The following is a 22,719-nucleotide window of genomic DNA, read 5'->3' as shown; positions in this document are numbered from 1 at the left end:
AAGATGTTCACTATTATGATAATTCTCATGACCCAGGCTTTTACAAAGAGAAATACATGCATTGGCTCTGAGTACGGATGCAAACATTGATACGGTATAGTATTGCTCAAATGCATGAATATTTGATGTAAGTTAGAGAACATGATAATCAGGAACAGAATGAAATTTCCTGATTTATCCAGTACACAGAATTTCAAATATGCTATTATAAATGTTACCTAGAGCATGCTATTTCATATATGAAGTTGTTTTGGTTCCCAGAGGGGATGTTATCATCGATGAAGTCAATGCCCGTATTCAACATGTTATCGGCATATGATTGGGACAAGTATGTGAATTTACATGCGGCAGTAAACATCTTATTCATTTTGTCATTTGATTTGAAAGATGTATGAGTATCGGAACTCTACTTTTGCGTAATTTAATTTCACCAGGAAATCTTGGTTCTAAGCACGGTGGTTATATATGAACTTGCAGCATTGAACAGACTTTGGTCGATTGTTACACTATATATCCTCGTGAAACAATGTTTTGTTTCTAAAATAAGAAACAGTCCTTTCATTTACTGGCGATTAGTATCAGCTGGTTATTGGAAACAATTGTATTACTGATGTTTATTTAGGCATCAACTTGTGCTGTGACAGGCAGTGGTAAGAAGATCGTGGTTCTGAGCGCAGATGCATCGCTTCAAAGAAACGAGTGTAGGAACCTCGCATAGGAATCACTTCTTGTGGTCAATGATTTAAGAATGAAGCTGCTAAATTATAATACCTAACGATGAAGAGATGTTAGATGACAAACATGGAGATAATGTGACGTGTGCAAATGTGTAAGAAACGAAATATACATGACTCATGCTTTTACAAAGAGAAATATATAAATTGGTTCTGAGCACGGATGCAAAAATTGATACGGTACTTTATAGGTCAGATGCATGAATCATTGCTGTAATTGAAATAATATGAAAAGAACGAAGAGTGTGAAGTTATTTGATTTATACAAGACACATATTTTTAAATATGCTATTAAAGATGTTACTTAGAGCATGGTATTTCATATATGAAGTTGTCTTGGTTCCCAGCGGGGATGTTATCATCGATGAAGTAAATGCCCGTATTCAACATGTTATCGGCACATGATTGGGAAAAGGACTTGAATTTATATGCGACTGTAAATATCTTATTCATTTTGTCCTTTGTTCTGAAAGACGTATGAATATCGGAATTGTACTTTTGTGTAATTTGCTTTTTACGATGAATTGTTGGTTCTAGGCACGGATGTTATAATGGAACATGCAGTCAAGAGTAGACTTTGGTCGATTGTTACACTACATACCCTCGTGGTACGATGTTTTGTTTCTAAAATAAGGAATAGTCCTTTCATTTACTGGTGATTAGTATCAGATGGTTATTGGAGACAATAGTATTACTGATGTTTATTTAGGCATTAACTTGTGATGTGACAGGCAGCGGTACAAAGATCGTGGTTCTGAGCGCAGATGCATCGCTTCAAAGAAACGAGTGAAGGTACCTCGCATAGGAATCACTTCTTGTGGTCAAAGAATGAAGCTGCTAAATTATAATACCTAAAGATGAACAGATGTTAGATGATATACATGGAGATAATGTGACGTTTGCAGTTGTGTCAGAAACGAAATGTATATGACTCGGGCTTTTACAATGAGAAATATACAAATTTGGTTCTGAGCACGGATGCAAAAATTGATACGGTACTTTATAGGTCAGATGCATGAATCATTGATGTAATTGAAATAATATGAAAAGCACGAACATTGTGAAGTTGGTTGATTTATACAGGACACATATTTTTAAATATGCTATTAAAGATGTTACTTAGAGCATGGTATTTCATATATGAAGTTGTTTTGGTTCCCAGCGGGGATGTTATCATCGACGAAGTAAATGCCCGTATTCACCATGTTATCGGCACATGATTGGGAAAAGGACTTGAATTTATATGCGACTGTAAATATCTTATTCATTTTGTCATTTGTTCTGAAAGACGTATGAATATCGGAATTGTACTTTTATGTAATTTGCTTTTTACGATGAATTGTTGGTTCTAGGCACGGATGTTATAATGGAACATGCAGTCAAGAGTAGACTTTGGTCGATTGTTACACTACATACCCTCGTGGTACGATGTTTTGTTTCTAAAATAAGGAATAGTCCTTTCATTTACTGGTGATTAGTTTCCATAAGGCATCAAATTGTGAAATAATGTGACGTGTGCAGATGTGTAAGAAACGAAATATACACGACTCAGGCTTTTAGAAAGAGAAATATTTAAATTGGTTCTTAGCACGGATGCAAAATTTGATACGTCACATCTTAGATCTGGTGCTTTGATGTAAGTAAAATAACATGAAAATCACCAACATTATGAAATTTGTTGATTTATTAAGCACGCAGAGCAGCACAGAGACTGAGCCCACCAACTATTCGTTCCAACAGAACCCTCTATCGAAAACACTCTTGATAGAAGGTCTTTATTTCACAAAATAAACCCTCTATTCAGAAAACTATGATAAATATCTCTTCTCTGCTGACCAAAGAAGTTATTTCAACAAAGATAACTCGCTATAAAAATACTTCTTGACGGGGGGACGGTCGACGAAACACTTTCGGGCTCAGTCTCTCTGCTGCTTCATGTAAATATTTTAGGATTTCCAGTTAAAAATTGTATCTAACCCAACTCGATACCGTGTCCGAGGATCATGTAAATTTATCTTTACAAATCCGTGTGGTTTTGCCTGAGCACGACTAAAGAAATTTCTGAATTTATTTATGTCCATGTCGCCGCTACACCAAGTTCGATGAATATTTTGTAGCGTGTGTGCGTCAACGCCGTCAAATACCGCAAGAATGTTACAGTTATCTCTGATCACTTTTGGTATTTGTGTATAACGTTGAGTTACATAAATCACATCGGTGTTTTTATGCCTGCCGCGGGAAAATATCCTGGCAGGGTTTGATTGTTTGTCCAGCATGATATCATCGTACACGACTAAATTATTAATACTCCCATCAATATCATCGATACTCGGTGCTTCATTGATATCAGTTATAAAATCAATAACATCTTCGTGAAAATCACTTTGATTTTCCATTATCGATTTTGCACTTTCGTTAAAATCTTTTAATACCTGATAACATCGCTGATCGTCCACAGACGGGGCTATCAAAAATAATTTATCCCACTTCATCCACTTCATTATTAAATTAAGTAACAACTGTGTCTTATCCGACCCAGATGGACCTATAATAATCATTCGAATAGAATTTGGTAGCACTGAGTTATGTTTGATTGGCTCTCGTCGCTTTGACGCAGAAAAGTCAGTGATCTCCATTAGATATATCATAAAATAAATATGAATTTATATTGTGTGAAATGTCGAGCACATACCCCAACTACGGATACAACAACAATTACAACAAAAAATAATCGACAAGCGCTTACAGGCAAGTGTGAACGATGTGGCACAAAAAAATTTAGATTTATTATAAAAAAAACGGAGGTGATATCGCAGCCAAGTTAACAAAATTACCAGGAGCTCCGTGGGCTAAATATCCAGAAGAAAAACATCTTCCAGGATATAATTACTGTGGTCCAGGAACCCGACTTGATATCAGACTTGATGCTCAGGATCAGCCAAAACCAGGTGAGTATCCGATAAACGCTATTGATAAGGCGTGTCATGCTCATGATGTAGCTTACCGAAGCAAGGATTTGCAACAGCGCCATCTCGCGGATGTGAAATTAATTCATCCGTTGGATGCCATCCCTGATAAATCTTTCAAGGAGAGGCTAGCATCCTGGTTGATAAAAACTGCAATGAAATCTAAACTTGTATTAGGCGCTGGTAATTAATTATAATGGAGTCGATTTATTATTCCCCAAGCGGATACTGGAGAGGTAACGCAGCAATTAGTAAACTCGCTGAAGCAGCAAAAGTTACAGCAGTTACTGCTAAAAATTGGTTATCCCGACAGGCAATATGGCAAATTTATCTACCACGCCCTAAACAAATTCACTTCGCGCATTTCGATGTTAGTGTACCAAATGCGGTTCATCAGGCTGATATATTATTTCTGCCACATGATACTATCCGAAGACGCACATACAAGTACGCGTTAACCATAGTTGATGTTGCCAGTAGATACAAAGATGCTGAACCGTTAACAACTAAAACAGCATCTGAGGTTGCTTCTGCGTTTGAAAGAATTTGTCGGCGAGGACCCGGACCACAAGGTGGTCTGCGATGGCCAAATTTATTACAAGTTGATCCTGGCAAAGAATTTCAAGGTGCAGTATCATCGTTGATGAAACAACATAACGTCACCATACGACGAGGACACACTGAAATTCACCGTGATCAGGCAATTGTTGAGCGATTCAATCGAACACTTGCTGAGCGGTTATTTGGATATCAATACGCGAAGGAATTTATTCAGGATACGAGATCGCGCGAATGGGTTGCAAGATTACCAGGTGTGATAACTGCGTTAAATAATGAAATAACTCGAACAACCAACATGAAACCTGCCACCGCGATCACGAAAAAAAATATGCCACTACAACGAAAGAAAGAAAAACAGCAAATACTGGGTAATGTTACAGTTAGATATTTATATGAACCAGGTGAACTTGAAGGTGGTAAACGAAGAGCGACTGATCCCATTTGGAGTGTTATCACACATAAGATATCCACCGTGACAACATCCATTGGCAGACCAGCAATCTATAGATTAGATTCAACTGCTCCTCAACGTGGATTCACCCGTGAGCAACTTCAGGTAATTCCCGAGGACACACAATTGCCGCCAAAATCACTGAAGTGATTTCGATCACTTAACTAGCGCTGGCACCCCGACGTCGATTACACTCAAGACAGGTCAACATGACATTATCACGTGTATGACCGCGAATGTTATCTTTTCTGTCTACGGTAAATTGTCTTGAATTTTTATTCGAATACTGCCATAGCATTATACAATTACAGCTCGCACAGTGATTATTCTGTTGTTGTTTCAACGCGTTAATAAATTCAACATCAAGATCAAAATCGCGATTATTTTTTTTGTCACTCTGTTTGTAACCGGCGAGTTTTTTTCTTATTACATCACCATCGCTGTTGTTTTCATTATTAATTTTATCAGCGTTTGAATCTTCCAAGACAATTCTTCGCAGTTGAGATATTCTTCTGACTGGACAGAGCTAGGTAGACTAAGTTCGACCATTCGATTTGATCATCAATGATCCAGACAGTTGTATCAGAGATAGTCAGTCCTTGAGAACAATGAATGGTCATTGCGTACCCTAGCGTCCACGGGGATTTATTCATTTTTAGTGCATCTTTGACAGCATCGATGTCAACTAGCACAATATCATTCAATACTAAATTCTGTTTCTCTGTCTTTCCTGGAATATCAACATCTATATTTTGTAACCGTGTATCAGTTGGTCTATAACATAACGGCGTTGGCAGCATTGGAAACTTTTTTTGTTGTAACCGAAATAGCTGTTGTTGAAGTGTGTCTCTGACTATCTTTCTACTCGCCATTATCAAATCGTCTGGTTTCCACACGCGTAAAAAGTCACTCATCAAAGTTTTAGGAATCATCTCGCGCATAATTTCACATTGAATTTTATTCGGTAATCATCAGACACTTCTTCGTAATAATCAACAAAATTCCTCAGCCAATTATGCGGAGATACGCCGACAAACGGAGGTGGTTGACCGTGATCACCGCACATAATCACTGCAGTATTTTTCGTTAACAGCCAATCAAGAAATGTTTTTAACGTTTCCAGCGGCACCGTACATATCTCATCCCAAATTATTATATCATTGATATATTTTGTTCCCATTCGATCTGACGTCCACACACCGCCGCTATATTTGAAAAAGCTGTGATAAGTACAAGAATTGACTCCTCGCTGTTTCATCTCTCTGGCAAGCCTGTGTGTAGGTGTTAGCACAATCATATCTGATTTTCCAAATAATTCAATCGCTCGAGTTGTTTTACCAGACCCGCCCGGCCCGTTCAAATAAACAGTTTTGTGTCTGGTGATTGGATCATATACAGACGGTGCGGAAGATATTTCTGGCATCTCGGATTTATAATAATTATCCTCTATTGCAACATCAGCGGATTCACAATACTCGTGTAACATCTCGGCTTTTATTCTCCACGAACTCCATTTATCTCCGCCGCAGAATTTCATTATATCGGTCAGTGATTCTGAATATTTTTTATCGATATAAAATGAATCCGTGGCAACTCTGACTGCGGTGTCAGGAAATCGATTTACCATCGATAAAAATTTTATAGAAACATAAGCCAGCATTGAAGATCTCAAATGTGTGTATTGAGACGATTCTCCGTCGATATAACTTACAATTGTGCCCAACTTTTTCCCGTCGGACAAGAACACATCCTCCCGATTACAAAATATGTCTCTGGCAACCGCGTCGGCGATTATAAAATCCAATTCAGCTTCATCGATAATCAACCGCGAGTGATGCATTTTATGATTAAATGCTGCACCCTGAGTAAATTTACCGATTATTCTTCGTCCAAGATCTTTCGCTGTACTTTCACTGTTTTTGAGTCTAATCTTGAGAATTTCAGGAGCTCCTTCGCGGATAGCATCAAGAGGAGTTTCTGGACGTGCTTGTGTCCATTCTTCGATAACTTCTTCGAGGGTAACATGCTCCGGTGTTGGCAACCAAACTGAGGTCTGCGGTTGATAACATATGATTGCTTCACTGACGGCCAACGATACCAGCATGCCGCTGTCAAGCATATATCGCAATAACACTATTGGTACCCAGCGCTTTTCACTGAAGTGTCTGCCAAACCAAACATAACAAATCTGATGAAGCCCCGCAGCAAATTCAAACGAAGTCACACGAGCAAATCACGTCAGGTCAGCGTCGGGTAAACTGCCGTTTACGGCGACTCGTGTCATCGAGTTCGTGGGGTGTCCGAATCGCTTAAAGTATTCGCGGCACTCGCCGTTCCCGAGAAAGCTTCCTGGTAGCAGGCAATCATATCCACGGAAATCATATCCCGGTAGTCATATCGGGTATTCCACAACCCGCCATGACCATACTCGACACAACTTAATTGTATATCTAAAAGAAACTGACTTCGGGTTGGTCTCCACGAATTTCTTTCTCTGGCGGCGTGAGCGGCAACACTTGGAACTGTAAAACAATTAACCAATAACCGCTCAGTGTTGTCGTTGGAAATGCTAGCATTTCTCACATATTGTTCTGCGAGTTTTTTCATTTGTTGTTGCAACGATTCTGTCCGGTATAATTCCCCGTTGGGTTTTACAAATTGATCATATTCGGAATCTTCGGAACTCCTAAATAACCACACTGACACAGGGTCGGTTTTACTCAGCGTGTAAATAGCATCAAATATATTCCCGCGATAAAATTTGACAACACGGTCTCGTGGAAATATTGTAACCGCATCAGTCCAGGCATGAGAGTTATGATCAATAATTTCAATCGGTGTTCCTGATTTTTTATAATGTTTGGAATTATATAATATTTCCCCGGTTAGTGTTTTTACTGTTATTGAACATTTTAATTTACTTGATAGCGCAGCAACATCATTTATTGATGCCCCAGTATCCTTAACCGATTCAGCCCAGGCTGTTATTTTTTCACGTCGCAGATCGGTTAAACCGTTTCCTCGTTTTACGTTTTTAAAATGTTCCATTACTCGTTCAGCTACACAATTCAGCGTTGAAAATCGCATCGGAGCGAGTTTATCAATTTTTGGTTTTTTTACCGGATATATTCCATAAATGACTGCAGTTACAGGATACGCTCGAGCGTAATATGGTTTATCAATTCCGGTCAGCATTCCTGGTTTACAGCCACTACTTAACAGAATGGTCCTTCCGTTAGCAAGAACAGGGTCGAGTTTGTCACGGATAATCCATTCATCGGAATCTGTTTGCACAATAAATTTTATTCTGAAAAAATATTTCTTAACACGTCCATCTCGTTGATGTCCATCAGCGAGATAATCAATAATTGTTTTTGCTCGGGCATCAGTCATTGTAGCATCGATGATGACCTCATCACCGAAGAAGAGTTCGTCAATGATATTGACTGAGTCAACGTCGCGGATAATTTTAAATGACGACCATACATGAGAAGCGCCGTCGTCGCTGAATTCTTTTTTACCCTCGTTGATAATATTAAACAGATCAGTTAGATACCGTCGTCGTGAGTCTTTGTTTAGCCTGTCAAGATCGAATCTCCCAGCGCCAAATAAACCCTTCATATTTATATTTAAGACAAATATTTAAATACGAAATATATATATATATATATATATATATATATATATATATATATATATATATATATATATATATATATATATATATATATATATATATATATATATATATATATATATATATATATATATATATATATGTATACAATGAATAACTGCAAGTGGTTAAAAGTTGGATCCGTAACAGTCTGTGGTAAGCCTTGCAGGAAGGAATTCTGCGGTGAACATATACAAAGCATCAAACGAGGAAGCACAGGGCCCATACCCTGCCTGCGATGTGGCATTGGTGTCAGGGGTAAAACACAATTATGTGCGGGATGCGGAGGGAAACGATACCGGGAACTCAAGCGATATTACAATAAAAAAAATAACGGAGACGCGCTAAAATCCGAGAGTGATTATATAACTAGGTTTTCAGACAAATTATAAATTAGACAAATATATTATTATATAAATGAATCAAGAATTTGTTCGACATCCAACCGTTAAAAATTATGAAGCATCTCGCGAGGGAATAGTGAGACATTGCAGATTGAAAAAACCAGTTGGTGTTGTTACTATTTTTGTTTATCTCCGATTTAGGGCTGCTGGTGGTAAAAGCTACTATAATCACAGATTCGTGTTCGAGTGTTTCCTCGGAGAGATGAAAAAAGGTCTTGTAATTGATCACAAAGATAATAATAAACTTAATAACTCTCTTCAGAATTTGCAAGCCATTACTCAGAGCGAGAATTCTGCACGAGGTGGCACTGGTAAATTTGCAAAAATTCCCAGAGCTGTAAGATCTCTCAACAAAAATACTAATAAAGAAAATATATTTCGCTCAATGGCCTTAGCTGCGAAGTATTTTGGTATTAAAACGGTGTTCGGTTCAACGTGTTGCAGAAAATATTATCAAATCAACTTTTTCACGTAAGTTTGATAGCTGGATTATATTTTCCTATGTAGATAACTCTGCAGCGACTGCGTGAAAGTCAATGATACAATTATTTCCCCGTTGTTACCTTGACAGGTACGAGCAGACGATTTTCTGCACAAGGAAGTAAATAACTTCCCGTTATTTCCCCTTGACAAGTCAAGGTGACTGCGTCAAGAATGATTTTATCCTTGACAGTATCAAGAATAAACGTGTATTTATCTTTTTTTTCACAGACAATATCACTATTTTATTACACTTGTTCGGGTTTATGGCTCATCTGTATTTTTCACACGATCATATTTAAGAAAATACGTTTTAAACAAGTCACGCTGAGCTATTTCTGAACTTTCAGGTATCAGTCAGTTTATATATAATATCGTCCCGATACCATATTGGGGTTTCGAAACCCAACGAAGTTGCACAACTTTCTCCGTTATCGCCCCGTTCCGGGGTAATCTTTTACCCCAAAACGGGATTGATTTCAGGGGTGGGGGTGCAACTTTGTTGGACGCAGAATATAACCCCGCATCTGTCTGCGTTGTCTATATGTTTGTACCGTCCTAGGATAAGTTAGAATTAAGTTATATGTTTGTACCGTCCTAGGATAAGTTAGAATTAAGTTATATGTTTGTACCGTCCTAGGATATATGCAATTGTAAATATTGTAAATAACAACTGCTGTAAATATGCTTCTACTGTTGTAAATATGATTCTACTGTAAATATTGTAAATATTATGTGTTTGTGCCGTCTTAAGATAAGTTAGAATTAAGTACTAGGATAAGTTATATGTTATGTGTTGTCCCCATATGAGCCTTGCTAGCATATCAAATGGTAAGCTAGGAGGTTCACAAATGGGGAATGTCTCGTCGTTCGCAAACACACCTTCTGGGCTTTCTAGACTGTTATTTGATTGTTTAGGAGCTCAATCGGGGGTCGTGTTTCCGCTCCCTCCTCATATGATAAGCTAGAAGCTCAAGGAGATGTGATGTTTTTTTATTTTAAATATATAAAAATATATATAAATATGAATCAAGAAAATATCAATAATGTGATTGATGCTATTAAAAAATTAGAAAAACAAGGATTTAATATATTACTAAATGTTGAAACTATTCTGTCTGATTTTGAATCATTATACGAAGCTAAATGTGCAGGGTGTTATATTCTTCCTGCTCAATATCGATTCATAAAGATGATTCAAAATAATTTGTATAAATCACTGGCCAGCGTAGCGGAGGCACAAATAAATGAATTTGTTCCACTGTCTCGTGCAATCGAAAAGATCAGGCTGGCACTGGCAGCTGAGTATGAAACAAAGAAGATAATAAATAATCGGGTCAGAAAATTGAAACATTGTATGTCCGCTGATGAAGTCAAGGATGAAAATCCAGAGAATTTTGAAGTCAATGATAGCTTCGTCACGGATGACGAAGTCAGTCACGAAAATCCTTTAGGATTTTCAGAAGTAAATACCTCACCTTGATTGCATTTTACTTGGAAGTGAAATCGAAAGTAAAAAAAAATATTACTTTTTTTTACCGTCCAAATTATGCAGTTGTCCGATTTCGTTGGTTGCTACTAGCAAATACCAGCGAAAATTGTCAGTGAAAAAAATTATATTATAATAAAATTCTGCAACTGTCCGATTTTTATCATTTTTACTAGCAAATACCCTATCAAAATGAACACATTGGACAATTTTGTTGATTTTTACCAGCAAATACCCCATCAGGATCAGCACTTTGGACAATTTTGTTGATTTTTACCAGCAAATACCCCATCAGGATCAGAACTTTGGACAATTTTGTTGATTTTTACCAGCAAATACCCCATCAAAACCAGGAAAATGGTCAGTGGTAAAAAAATATATATAAAGTAAAATATTTTCAAAGGATTTTCACTGCAGTATCTTATCAAGATGATCCCGTGAAATGCACGAGTGAACAACATTGAGGATTTGGTCTGCGTCACAAGTAATCATCGTGATATTGTTTTCGCGGAATTGCTTCAGCTGAAAATCTGTCAGTAAAAAATCATCATTGCCGTACTTATCGATGATTATTTTAACGTGGCCCGGGAAATAGTTTCCGGTAAATAATTTTCGGATGAATTCTTCAAGCGCGCGCTTGTCAACGATGGAACATTTCACGTGCTGATACATTTGCTATGTTATTCGCGTTCATTTAATATAATTTATTGTGACAGTGCTGTCGCTAATGGTGATGTCTCTGGAAACACCTTGTGTTTCTACGCTAGCGTTTCCCACCGCCCGGCTATCATCGTCGGAAACACTTTGTGTTTCACTGTCACTGTCAGCGACATCACTGTCAGAGACATCTTCGTCATCACTGTCAGAGACATCTTCGTCATCACTGACAACAAAATCACTGTCAGAGACATCTTCGTCATCATCATACTTCTGGTAATTCGAAGATTTTTTGGACATTATTATGATATGATATTATTAATTGAAAGTCTCAAGGCGAAAATCGTTTCTGAAATTCTTTGAATTTTCATTGAAAGTCCTTGAAAAATACTTCGTATTTTTACGACGAAAATCCTTTAGGATTTCACCAGCAAGTTTATACTAACAGTCTCGCCACGTAGGTCCAAAAGTCTACCCTGTTGGTCAGTGACTTTAAAATTCATCCTTGTCAGCGTTGGATTCAAACACTGCAGAAATGCTGGATTGATTGGCTCTTGTACAATCAAAAATCCAGGTGGTTCTCTAGGAGTAAATGAATACAGTATAAACCCTTGATGGGCTTGATTTGATGTTGTCGTGTCTATGTTGTAACTACCGTCGATTGCGTCACACGTAAGATTGACTGCGACGACATCAGTGATATTTACTACACCTGGAGAAATATGCCGGCCATCGCCTGTTGTGGAATTGTCATGTCTGAGGATATTTGGCTCCGGTAGTATTCGCTTGTGCATGATAAGAATATCCTTGAAGGATTGATCCAGGAGATCGGATAACAACCTTAACATCTCAGGCACAACATAACCGGGAAATTTAAAATTTCGTAATTCAGCTTCCGTTATTTTATAAGCCTTCAGAAAATTTTGCTTATTCGGAGCATCAACTACCATCTGAACCAGTCGCCGGTTATAATATCTCATGTCGTCGATTAACTGATTTATTATCTCAATACGTTTAATGATTTCGTTACGTGGACTGTATAGATCAGAAATATGTTCCTGAAAGGATTGTTGCAGAATTTTAAGTTGTGTTTTAAATGACTTGTTAATTTCATTAAAATCCATTTCAACATCAGAAGCATGGATGACAGGGTAAGTTTCCTAATGAAGATGGAGAGAAGGTTGGAGGGGGGAGGGGGGAGGATATAATTTTCCAAGATACTCCACCATATCGATCAGCGGACGATGCTGAACCATCAATATATTCTTCATAATCTGGATCCTTCATTTTACGTACAAGATCCATGTATGGTGATTGAATTTCATGATATGACATGGTATCCGTGTAGTAATCGGATTTTACAGGTTCTGGTAGACGCGGTTTTACATCAGGGGTTTCCGCTGGCCATCCTAACACGGTTTTGATTGAACTGTTATAAATGTCTACGTGGTAACCCGGTGTTGAGATTTCGATGATCGTTGACAACGTTGGCTCGTGTGCGATTATTGATATTTTTGATTCTTTTCCGGTGACACGCTTCATTTGACGCTGTATTTCTTTGTTGATTTCTTCTATCTGATAAGACCCTGTTGGTAAATGAATGACGTTCCAATCTGGAGTACCGTCAGTGCCATCAGCACCAGGTTTATTCTGATACGAAAATACAAATGAATTATTCGGCGATTGTCCGTGAAATGATCTCGACCTGATATTGGGCCAACTGTGATATACTCGTACTTGTGCCAACGCGATTTCTTTTACTGGAATTGCAGTTGGAAAATAAATATTAAACTCTGGTTGCGTCGAAGATATTGTTATCATTGATGTTTTTACCGGAGTTGTGTTCGCGGCTATCTCTTGAAGTATCTCCGTCATTATTTATCTTCATCGTTTTCAAATTAAAATTCTTTGTGCGCTCGTAATCGTTGTATGCTGCTGCGATCAGCGTGAATTCGGAATCGGATATAACTGTATCGTCAAGGCTGGATGATATCAACGAGGACAATTTCGAGTAGGTGCTTGTGGCCGCGTTGTTTAACTTTTCATACTCGTGTAATTTTGTTAGCGCGCACGAGGATATTTTTTTTGCAATTATATTAGCAACTCCTGCAATCGTCGTTGATGCTGAAATTGTGATTGTAATCGCGATTGCAGTTGTCACTGGTGTCAGCGCTGATAATAACACACCCGTGGATGCAACTACCGCGGATACCGAATACACTATTGTGTCTAATACAGTTACACGCCGTTTGTATTTTTTTATCTTTGTTACGCATTTATCAATAGTGTTTTTTAACTCTGACTGCCATTCGCGTACCTGATCATATCTATATTGCTGAGCATCTAATGTTGTCGTTGATGCTGATTTCATTTTATTATTTTACGCGGTAACCAATTGAGGTGTTTCAGCTACAAATTCCAAACACCACCAATAGGATGTTGCGGTTAATTTCTTGTCTGCGGCTTCCAGTATAAATATTTCTTCGGTTTCCTTGTTTAGTATTACAGTTACAACCCCGGAATACTTATCGGTGGAATGTCTCCAGGGATATGTTGTGAAGATTTCAAATTTAGCGGCACTGAATACAGACAGTCTATACACGCTAGTGGCTGTTGCTGTATATTTGATAGTATTATTTTGTCGGGACCATGTTGCGAATCCCGATGATACCGTGAATACGATGTTGGTGATATGCCCGGGGGTAACTCCAGTGGGGACTTTAATCAGACTGGTTTTGTTAACGATCTCAGGAATCCCCGCTACGATGTTTTGCTGTGTTTTTTTGATCGTGTTAATGTTATTTTCTATTATCTGGATTTGATCTGAAAAACTTTTTTTCTGTTCTGACTACACCTAACCGGGTATCAATCTTGTTGATATCGTTGGCGTTATTAGTAAGATTTGGTATGATTTCAGAAAGTTTCATGTCGATGACTGGAGGAACCCCAAAGAACTTATCCACGGCCTCATCAGTTTTTGCGAAGTTTCTTCGAAGTCTTGTAAACGCGCCCACGTGAACATCATACTCTGCCCGCAACGTGGTTAGTTTACCGTCAATGGTGCCTACGTATTGTTTGTTTGCTGCGTCTTCGTTCGAGGTTGGATCCGCTAAAACGGTTATTTTGTTACCGTTCATGCTGAGTTCACCTGTCATTGTATCACCGGTCTTCGCTACACGTTCCCCTGCGGATTTTCGTGCATCATCTCGAAGCGCCGTGATTGATATCAGTGAATCTCTGATTCTGCCGCTGTCAGTGAATACAACGATGTTGTCCGTGGTAGCTCCAATAACCCTGCGAATTATGTCATTCCACCTAATGTTACTGGTTTTTAGTTTGCCGTGCCTGTCCTGAAAAATAACAACCTCATCTGGGTCTATCCCGGTTAACGTTAAAAGATTATCAATTTCATCTTTGGTCGCATACTTTGATAAATCGATATCTTTTTTTTTCTTCCTTGGTTCTGCTTGATCTTCCGTAAATATCTACCATTATTAGTTATGGGGTTGTTTAAATTTGGAAATCACATCTGTGGTGTATTCATGCACGACTTTGTGTGGAGGAATTTTTGGGTGTTTTGTTATCGCGGCAAGAACGTTTAAAACCTCCTGACCACAAATGGGAGGATCAATCAGTGTTTGTGTTGGTAACGTTGACTGCCATAGGAGTCTTTGTCGCTGTGAAGTATTATTTGCGTACCTGAGAAACTCAACTGGCGGTGCTAGCCCGTACGAATCAAAATATACATTTCCACGTGGATCGATCGCGTAAGCAACCCAGTGAGTTCCAGGACCTTCCTTGTTGTCGAGATTAATAATTCCGGTTTCTGTGCTATTCGGTCGTGCTGGTAATTCATCTCGCATAAATACACCTATAAAATTCTTTATACGTAATCGCTTAACAGCATCAATTAAATCAAAATTGCTCGCTGGAAGCGTTTTTAAAACCGTTTTGGATACCATGACGCCGGAGTTCCTGGGAGTGTGAGACCGCAGCCTGTTTTTTTATATCCTGATCCTGATTTTTTCGACATTGCTGCGGCCACGATCGGAACCATTTGAGCACGGAGACAACTAAAGCCAGCCTTAGCTATTGCTGGTGCCATTGCAACCATCTGTCTCATAAACGGGGGCGCCTCTGATAACGAAGAAAGCTGTTTAACAACTGGGATACCTCCTCTAGCAGCAAGCAACGTTCCCGCTAAGAGTGGTGCTATTTGTGATATATTTCCTCCTTGTTTGTTATATCCTTTTCCGACTGCTTTCTTAAGTGCCATTCCTGCTGCGGTTCCAACTGCTCCTAACGCTGCTGCCTTTGCTGCTGCGGCTGCTGCTGGTGCTATTGCTGCGGCAAGTATTGGAAAAAGTGGAAATATTCCATCGGACTTAACCATGTCACGGACAGCCGTGGCAGTAAAATCAAGCCTGATTCCTTTTCCTGATGCTCTTGCTTTATTAATTTGATTAAGCTGTGTTTGAGTAACCGATAACTTATTTTGACCACCACTAAGTTGCCCGTGTTTAAGTGTTATTGACGTTCCTGACGCTGATGCTTGCTTTGATTTTAATTTGTTGATTTGACCAGGGGTCAGACGTTAGCGTGATGATATGACATTTAATTTATCAGAGATTGATCTAATTGACATGTTTTTAAAAACTACATATTTTCTACTGGGGCATCGATGACTCTCTTTCGGCCGCCAGCACACTCAAGCAACATTGCTTTATCGGAAAGTATGACCGCGACTGCTCTATACTCAGCTATAGCTCCTCTATTCACGGTAGCCCTGAAGTGAATATCAATGACAGACTGTCTGGTTAAATCAAGATGCTCCAGCGAGAAGTAATAGATTGGATAATTAGATATAAAATCCAATTGTGATATTTGCAAACCAGTGTCGATATTTAGATCGCGCGCTAGATATTTTGTCAATCGTTGATATGCACTTGCAACATGATTATTACCAAAATTTAGCATTATGTTTTGGGATGGTTCCTGATGTCCGTTTATTCTCAGAGAAACGTCAGTGATACCAAGTTGATCAAATATCATATGCGAACGTGTTTGATCATTCACTCGTGTAACATCCTGAAGAGCAATGAAAATATGTCGCGGCGCGGAAACCCCTTGCTGTGATGCTATATGCCATGTGAATAAACCATTGATGGCACTTTGAATACTATCTGTGGTTGTTGTAAGCCACGATAGCAGTGTTTTACCACCTTGATCCATAAAAGAAAGCAGTCGCTGTTCTTCAGTAATTGCAGGAGTCATTACCGGCATCCACAGTGATAGTTTTGTTATGTTTACCTTACCAGCGTCACCTAGAGGTCGCCATAGCGCATCATTGTCGTCGGCTTTTCTAACAAGCACGACTGTATGTTTTGCTCCGAAAATTACCTTTCTGACATCTCTGCAAAATCCAAAGATTTGTGACAGCGGAATTGCACATGAAAAATTTCTACGATTACCTTTTAGCATTTGTCTACGTGCAACGAAACCTAAATTAAATTCTGTATTAGCACCATGAACCACCGGATTCACATCAGCGTCGGCATTGCCGGCATTATTTCTTGGTCGTCTAATATCGTACTGATCATTGTTAGGAAAATTAGAAGTGTCCTTGACAAACATCATTGATGGACCAGCTGATCTTGTATAATCATCAGAATATCTTGCCAGACCAATTATTGTTGTGGCAACATCAACATCCTTCTGAATCGATTCAATATTTTTTCCATCAATCATGTAGGTAGCACTATCAAACAAGGCCATAATTCCGTTATTGACAAAACCGACTTTAACCGCATCCCCGTATACTGTATCATCTGTTTTTTTAATTTCTCCTTCTATTTCAATAAATGCTTCAGCAGGCAGGAAATATCTACTGGTATCCTGAACCTGAAGTTCAATTCGTCCTCGTCTATATGGCTCTCGTGCGTCATTAGAATAATACTGATAATCACGCACTGATTCATTTTTAAGAACCGGTTCGTCTATGTCGAATGCTGGGTCGGATTCCTGTTTAAACATTTTATTATAGAAGTTATCGTCTAAAACGAAGACCACTTCCCGCCATCAAACTTGTATTTATTTGTGCAGGATTTATCAGCGCTGCTAGTTTTTGATTTGCGGCTTCATTTATTACTTTACTAACATTTGCTGGCATGTCTGCGGTGGCTGGTAATTTTACTGGCGGAGGTTTTCTACGTATCAGTCGTGCTATTCTGTCCTTGACTGATTGAAATGCTTTACCGGCAGCGCTACCAACAGCGCCAATAGCTTTATTTTTAATAACATCAATGGCTTTCATCGATAATTGTTTTGCGATCGGTATTGCTTTAGGTGCAATTCTCGCAAATAAACCCTGAACAACATCGCCGAATCCGTTTCCATAAGTCATCCTGTATACGGGTACTCGTGAATTTACCACCCTAACCATGACTGGTCTACGATGAGAATTGTGTACTATCATGCTATTTACTTGTTATTTCTCTAATCGCTGTCGACGAGTTCATCAATAAGTTCTCGATAGATGTGAGTATCCATGATGCCGCCCCGAAATAGTCGCTGACAGATATCAGCCGCTTCATTAATTATTTCTGGTGAGTTATTTCCAGCTCGTTTTCCTCCTAAGAGAACTTCTAGCCGTGATACATCATTGATGATATTATCAGGGCAAGTAATGTGACCAACAAGACCACTACCTGTAGCCCCATAGAGTAAGCCAAGATCTTCGAAAACATCAACATCTTTTCTATCTGGACGTTTCTCTGATGGCGGTGAATAAGGAGGTGGAAGCCCTTGTTGTCTACTTTTGTCAAGTTTCTTTATTGCATTTACAAGGGCTGAAAATTTTGAATCGTTAGATTTGACCGTTTTCTTGTCGTAGTATACACGATACGCCCATTTAACAAAATTGTCATCAGTCGTGGACTTATATTTCTTGTTTAAAACTTTTTCTTTGCTATATAAACCCTCTAACATCAATTCAGGTAATTTTTCTTCTGGTGTGTTTTTAAGGACTTTAATAAAACCCGGATCAAATTTTGCAGTTAGTTCAACAATTTCCTTTGCTACGTTGGGCGCAGCAGCTTCGGCGACTTCAGTACTTTCTTCAGCGGTGGGTGGAGGTTGAGCTACAACGGTGGGAGGAGGTTGAGCTGCAACTATATCAGTTGGAAGATCTCGTAAAATCTTTTTTGTTTGTTTGGCTCGCTTAGCGGTTTTTTGTAACACTGGAAGAATACCTTGTCTTCGTTGTTCTTCTTGTTCTTTTCTTTTCTTCTTCCGCTCCTCCACATCCACCACCTCTTCATAAGTCTTAGGTTCTCCCAGTAAAGCTCGCTCAGTGACCACCGCAGCTTGTTCAGTAGCTGTTGTTACGGGTTTAAATAATTCTTCTACACCTGTTGCGAATTCAACTTGTGCTTGCTGCCGTGCTTGTAATTTTTGTCTTACACTATCTCGTACAGGAAGAAATTTTTTTATTGCTTCTAGTCGCTCTCGAGCTAGTCTAGCGGAATGTGCTTCTCCAATGTTAGCCATTATTGTTAACTTAAATTTTTAATTCACAGCAGAAATCCTAAAATATTTACATGAAGCAGCAGAGAGACTGAGCCCGAAAGTGTTTCGTCGACCGTCCCCCCGTCAAGAAGTATTTTTATAGCGAGTTATCTTTGTTGAAATAACTTCTTTGGTCAGCAGAGAAGAGTTATTTATCATAGTTTTCTGAATAGAGGGTTTATTTTGTGAAATAAAGACCTTCTATCAAGAGTGTTTTCGATAGAGGGTTCTGTTGGAACGAATAGTTGGTGGGCTCAGTCTCTCTGCTGCTCGCAGAATTTCAGATATGCTAACTATAATATGATAAAACATACGTGAAGCTGTTTTGGTTCCCAGTGGGGATTTTATCATTCATGATGTGAATGTCCTTATTCTACGTGGAGATAAATTTACGTCTACAAATGAGAAAGAAACCCAATATATATTAGTCATTTTCGTAGAGAAATACACAGGTTGGTTCTGACCAGGTATGCTAAAATTGAAATGTTAGGTTGATGTGAAGGAAGCCCAGTACATTTTACTTGTACACATACAAACACAGATGAATAAGTTAGTTGTTTATACTGGTGGTATAATTCATATGGTACTTCATAGCACATGTCCATATCTCTTCTCAGGAACACGAAACAATAAAATTCCATGATATTCGTTGATTTCTGTACATTTGCAGAATAGACTATATTTATTATTGTGTTGTAGAGAAACACGAATCTAGTGGCTGGTTTAAAGTACGGATGCAAATATTTGAGTGGTATTACATACCCCATTTTAGTAGGCGCTACATGACAGAGTAAAAGCGCTTCGTGAAGTTCCTAGATTGACTAGATTGATCATGGACACAGAATTTGAATAAACTTAGGAATGATTTTGAGTATTGCTAGAAAATGCCTTTAATTGTTTGGGTTACTGGTGAAAATGTTATGATCGCTGATGTAAATGCTCGTATTCCACATATTATGGGTACAAGATTTAAAAAATACAACCCCCCCCCCAAAAAAAATGTCCTGAATTTGTACAGTGATATAGAGATCTGAAACTTTGACATTTCTTTTGAGATCTGTATGCGAAACTTTTCAAGAAATTTAAACATTCTGAAAGAAGTGGGGCTAGTTCGAGGTGAGGATGGTGTAAGGGAGACTTCAATACGATTTATAATTACGTCCATTGTACTACGAATCGTTTGTTCGTTGTCAGGATTTACCCATATTAATCGAGGATTCCAAAAGGTCCCTTGATTTCACCTGACTTTTGTTAAGGTGCGGTAGCTCGTGCGCTTATTTAATTCATATCGCGAGTGTATCTAAATGAGAGAGAGAGAGAGAGAGAGAGAGAGAGAGAGAGAGAGAAAGAAATTTGTGAGATTCACTGTTGCTCTATGTGACGTGTGTGTGTGTGTGTGTGTATGAGAGAGAGAGAGAGAGAGAGAGAGAGAGAGTTACTGATGATGTCATATTTAGTAGCAGAAATAAGTTTTGAGGTTAATATTTTGGAAAGAAATGTTCTTTGTAAACGTAAGAAACATATGTGGTGACTTTGTCATGTTGAATTGAAATATCAAATATGAGAGAGAGAGTGAGAGAGAGAGAGAGAGATGTGTGTTTTCATACGCCTTCGCTTTATTACAGTACTCCGTGCACGAAGAAATATTGTTATTTCACTTTACTTGAAGAGACAGAGGTAACACATTTATTATCTCTTTTGTTGTTAAAAATCCTATTTACACACACTCACACATGATCTTTTTTGTTCTAGTTCTTCTTCTTCATACAATTGCTAATAAAGGGAAATTACTCTTGAATTGATTCTCAGCGTGGATGTTTGGCAGTGGTTCTAGCTGTGGACTTCCGGTTCTTCTCGCGGATGTGCACTGCGAGACACTGTTGCCTCGCGTTATCTGTCATGGCGGACAGAATGAGGTTAGTGTAACCATGCCAATTTATTTTATCGTGTACGGGCTTAATAAATTCAAAATAAGCCAAACTTCTTTCACAACATGATTATAATTATGTAGTTGATTTCTACACTGTTTGTTTTTCTCACTTTAGTGATGATTTTTTTTGCTCCATTACATGATATGGGATCAGTTCGTAGCCTCAACCACAACAAATCAAGTTGAGGCTACGACATCGTAGCTATGAATTTTCAAGCATGAAAATATGAGAGTACCTATCTCCACCCCGTTTAACAACAGCCAGATAATTCCACTAGATTAATTTGCTTCTTTATTCGAATTTACAGAGAGAATTATGAATGTACCCTGAGTCTTTCACCGGTTGTTACACGCTCAAAGTCATTCCATTCTCAAGTTTTTCGACTGTCATTGGAGAGACGATGTTCCGAATGATTATATTTGTCTTACCTCGAAACTGAAAGTGGAAGAATGACAGGTGTTTATAGAGTGAAGTTAATGGCTTTTTTAAAATTACATTTTGGTATGGAAGACGTCTCCCCTGATATTTGTATATTTTGGTCATACCCAAAGACATAAAAATCAGAGGAAACGTCTTTCATTCTAGGACTGGTGAAGTGGGGAGGGGGGCTCTTCGTCGTATCGTTATAAATAACAATTCTACCAGCTGGCATCTGCCAATTATTATGACTCTGAGGCCTTAAAATAAGTAATAGAAAAGAGCGAGAAGCAACAAGCTTTGTAAAATTCAACAAATAATTGATTTCCCTAGAATACAAAGTGAAAATATATTATATCCCATATAATCCTAGAATTACTTACACAAGTCCTAATGAATAATGTTCTGAATAAACTTTTGTGGTATTCGAACTGATTCCAACACTGAAGGTGTTGGTGTGCCTGTAGTGACCTGTCGTCTGTAATGTACCAATGGCCTGATTTGTACTGATGTGCCAATATTCTTTTGTTAAATCATAGTAATATAATCCAAGGTTTCCTTTTTTGAATTCCCAGTAAATGTCTCTTTCCAAGAATATTACAGAGGAGTTTTGTATTTCCAGAGAATAGTAAACAATTTCAAAATCTGAATACAGCAATATAAATGATTTCTGCCCACATGTTATTGCAGGAATTACTAATTTTCAAGTAAACAAGATTTATATAAAAAACCAGGACATAAAAGAATAACCCATTTGAGGGCCAAAAGTTCATTTCTAGAAAAATCTTATTAATAATTAGAAGGGCTGTTACTAAAATGTGTTAAACATCAGGTACACCCATCATGTCATGGAGAATTTCCAATTGAGATAAACATGTTGTTTACAAAACCAAAATCAGTGATTCAGGACAGGTAGAAAATGAACTTGATTTGGAGAAGGTCATCTATAAAATACAATTTCACATAACCCACAGCATATAATAAGTAAAACAAAGACCTAAGAAATATACATGACACTATCCATGGCATTCCATTCTCCAACTGAGTTTTGATAATGATATTTCATAACTTTCTATCTGCTTTTAGAAAGAGATATGGACATTAAAGACGTTAATAAAATTGGCATGGCGTGTCAAAAGCCTTAAAGGCTGAAGTCTTAAGCTCAGATTCATCATTAGTTCTAGCTTCCTCTGACCTCCCCCCACCCCATTTTAGATACAGCCCAATATAAATCTAAAATATTTATTAAGTGGGGTGAGTAAGGTTAGAGGAAACTCAGACTACCTCATCACTGAAAAGATGAAAGCCTATAACATTGATGAAAGCTCAATCAAGCCATTAGAAAACTACTTGTAGAACTGTAAACAAAGTGTTGAACTGTGATCCA

General features: G+C 38.2%; 1 protein-coding gene across 2 annotated transcripts in view; it reads right to left on the bottom strand.

Annotated features, from left to right (window-relative positions):
- Nucleotides 1-21,978, bottom strand: part of LOC149805876 (uncharacterized) — an 84,707-nt gene extending 62,729 nt beyond the window's left edge. The window contains exon 1 of one of the 2 annotated variants that reach the window (XM_089950617.1): nt 21,716-21,978. The gene's annotated coding sequence lies outside the window, so the exon portion shown is untranslated. Of the gene's footprint in view, nt 1-21,150; nt 21,308-21,715 lie in introns of those variants that run through there. The other variant, XM_089950618.1, reaches the window with a different exon arrangement.
- Nucleotides 21,979-22,719: the final 741 nt, after the last annotated feature.

This window comes from Sinohyriopsis cumingii, chromosome 2, assembly GCF_028554795.1.
Source record: "Sinohyriopsis cumingii isolate HCF-2022 chromosome 2, ASM2855479v2, whole genome shotgun sequence".
NCBI lineage: Eukaryota > Metazoa > Mollusca > Bivalvia > Unionida > Unionidae > Sinohyriopsis > Sinohyriopsis cumingii.
This window is presented reverse-complemented; position numbering and strand designations above follow the sequence as displayed.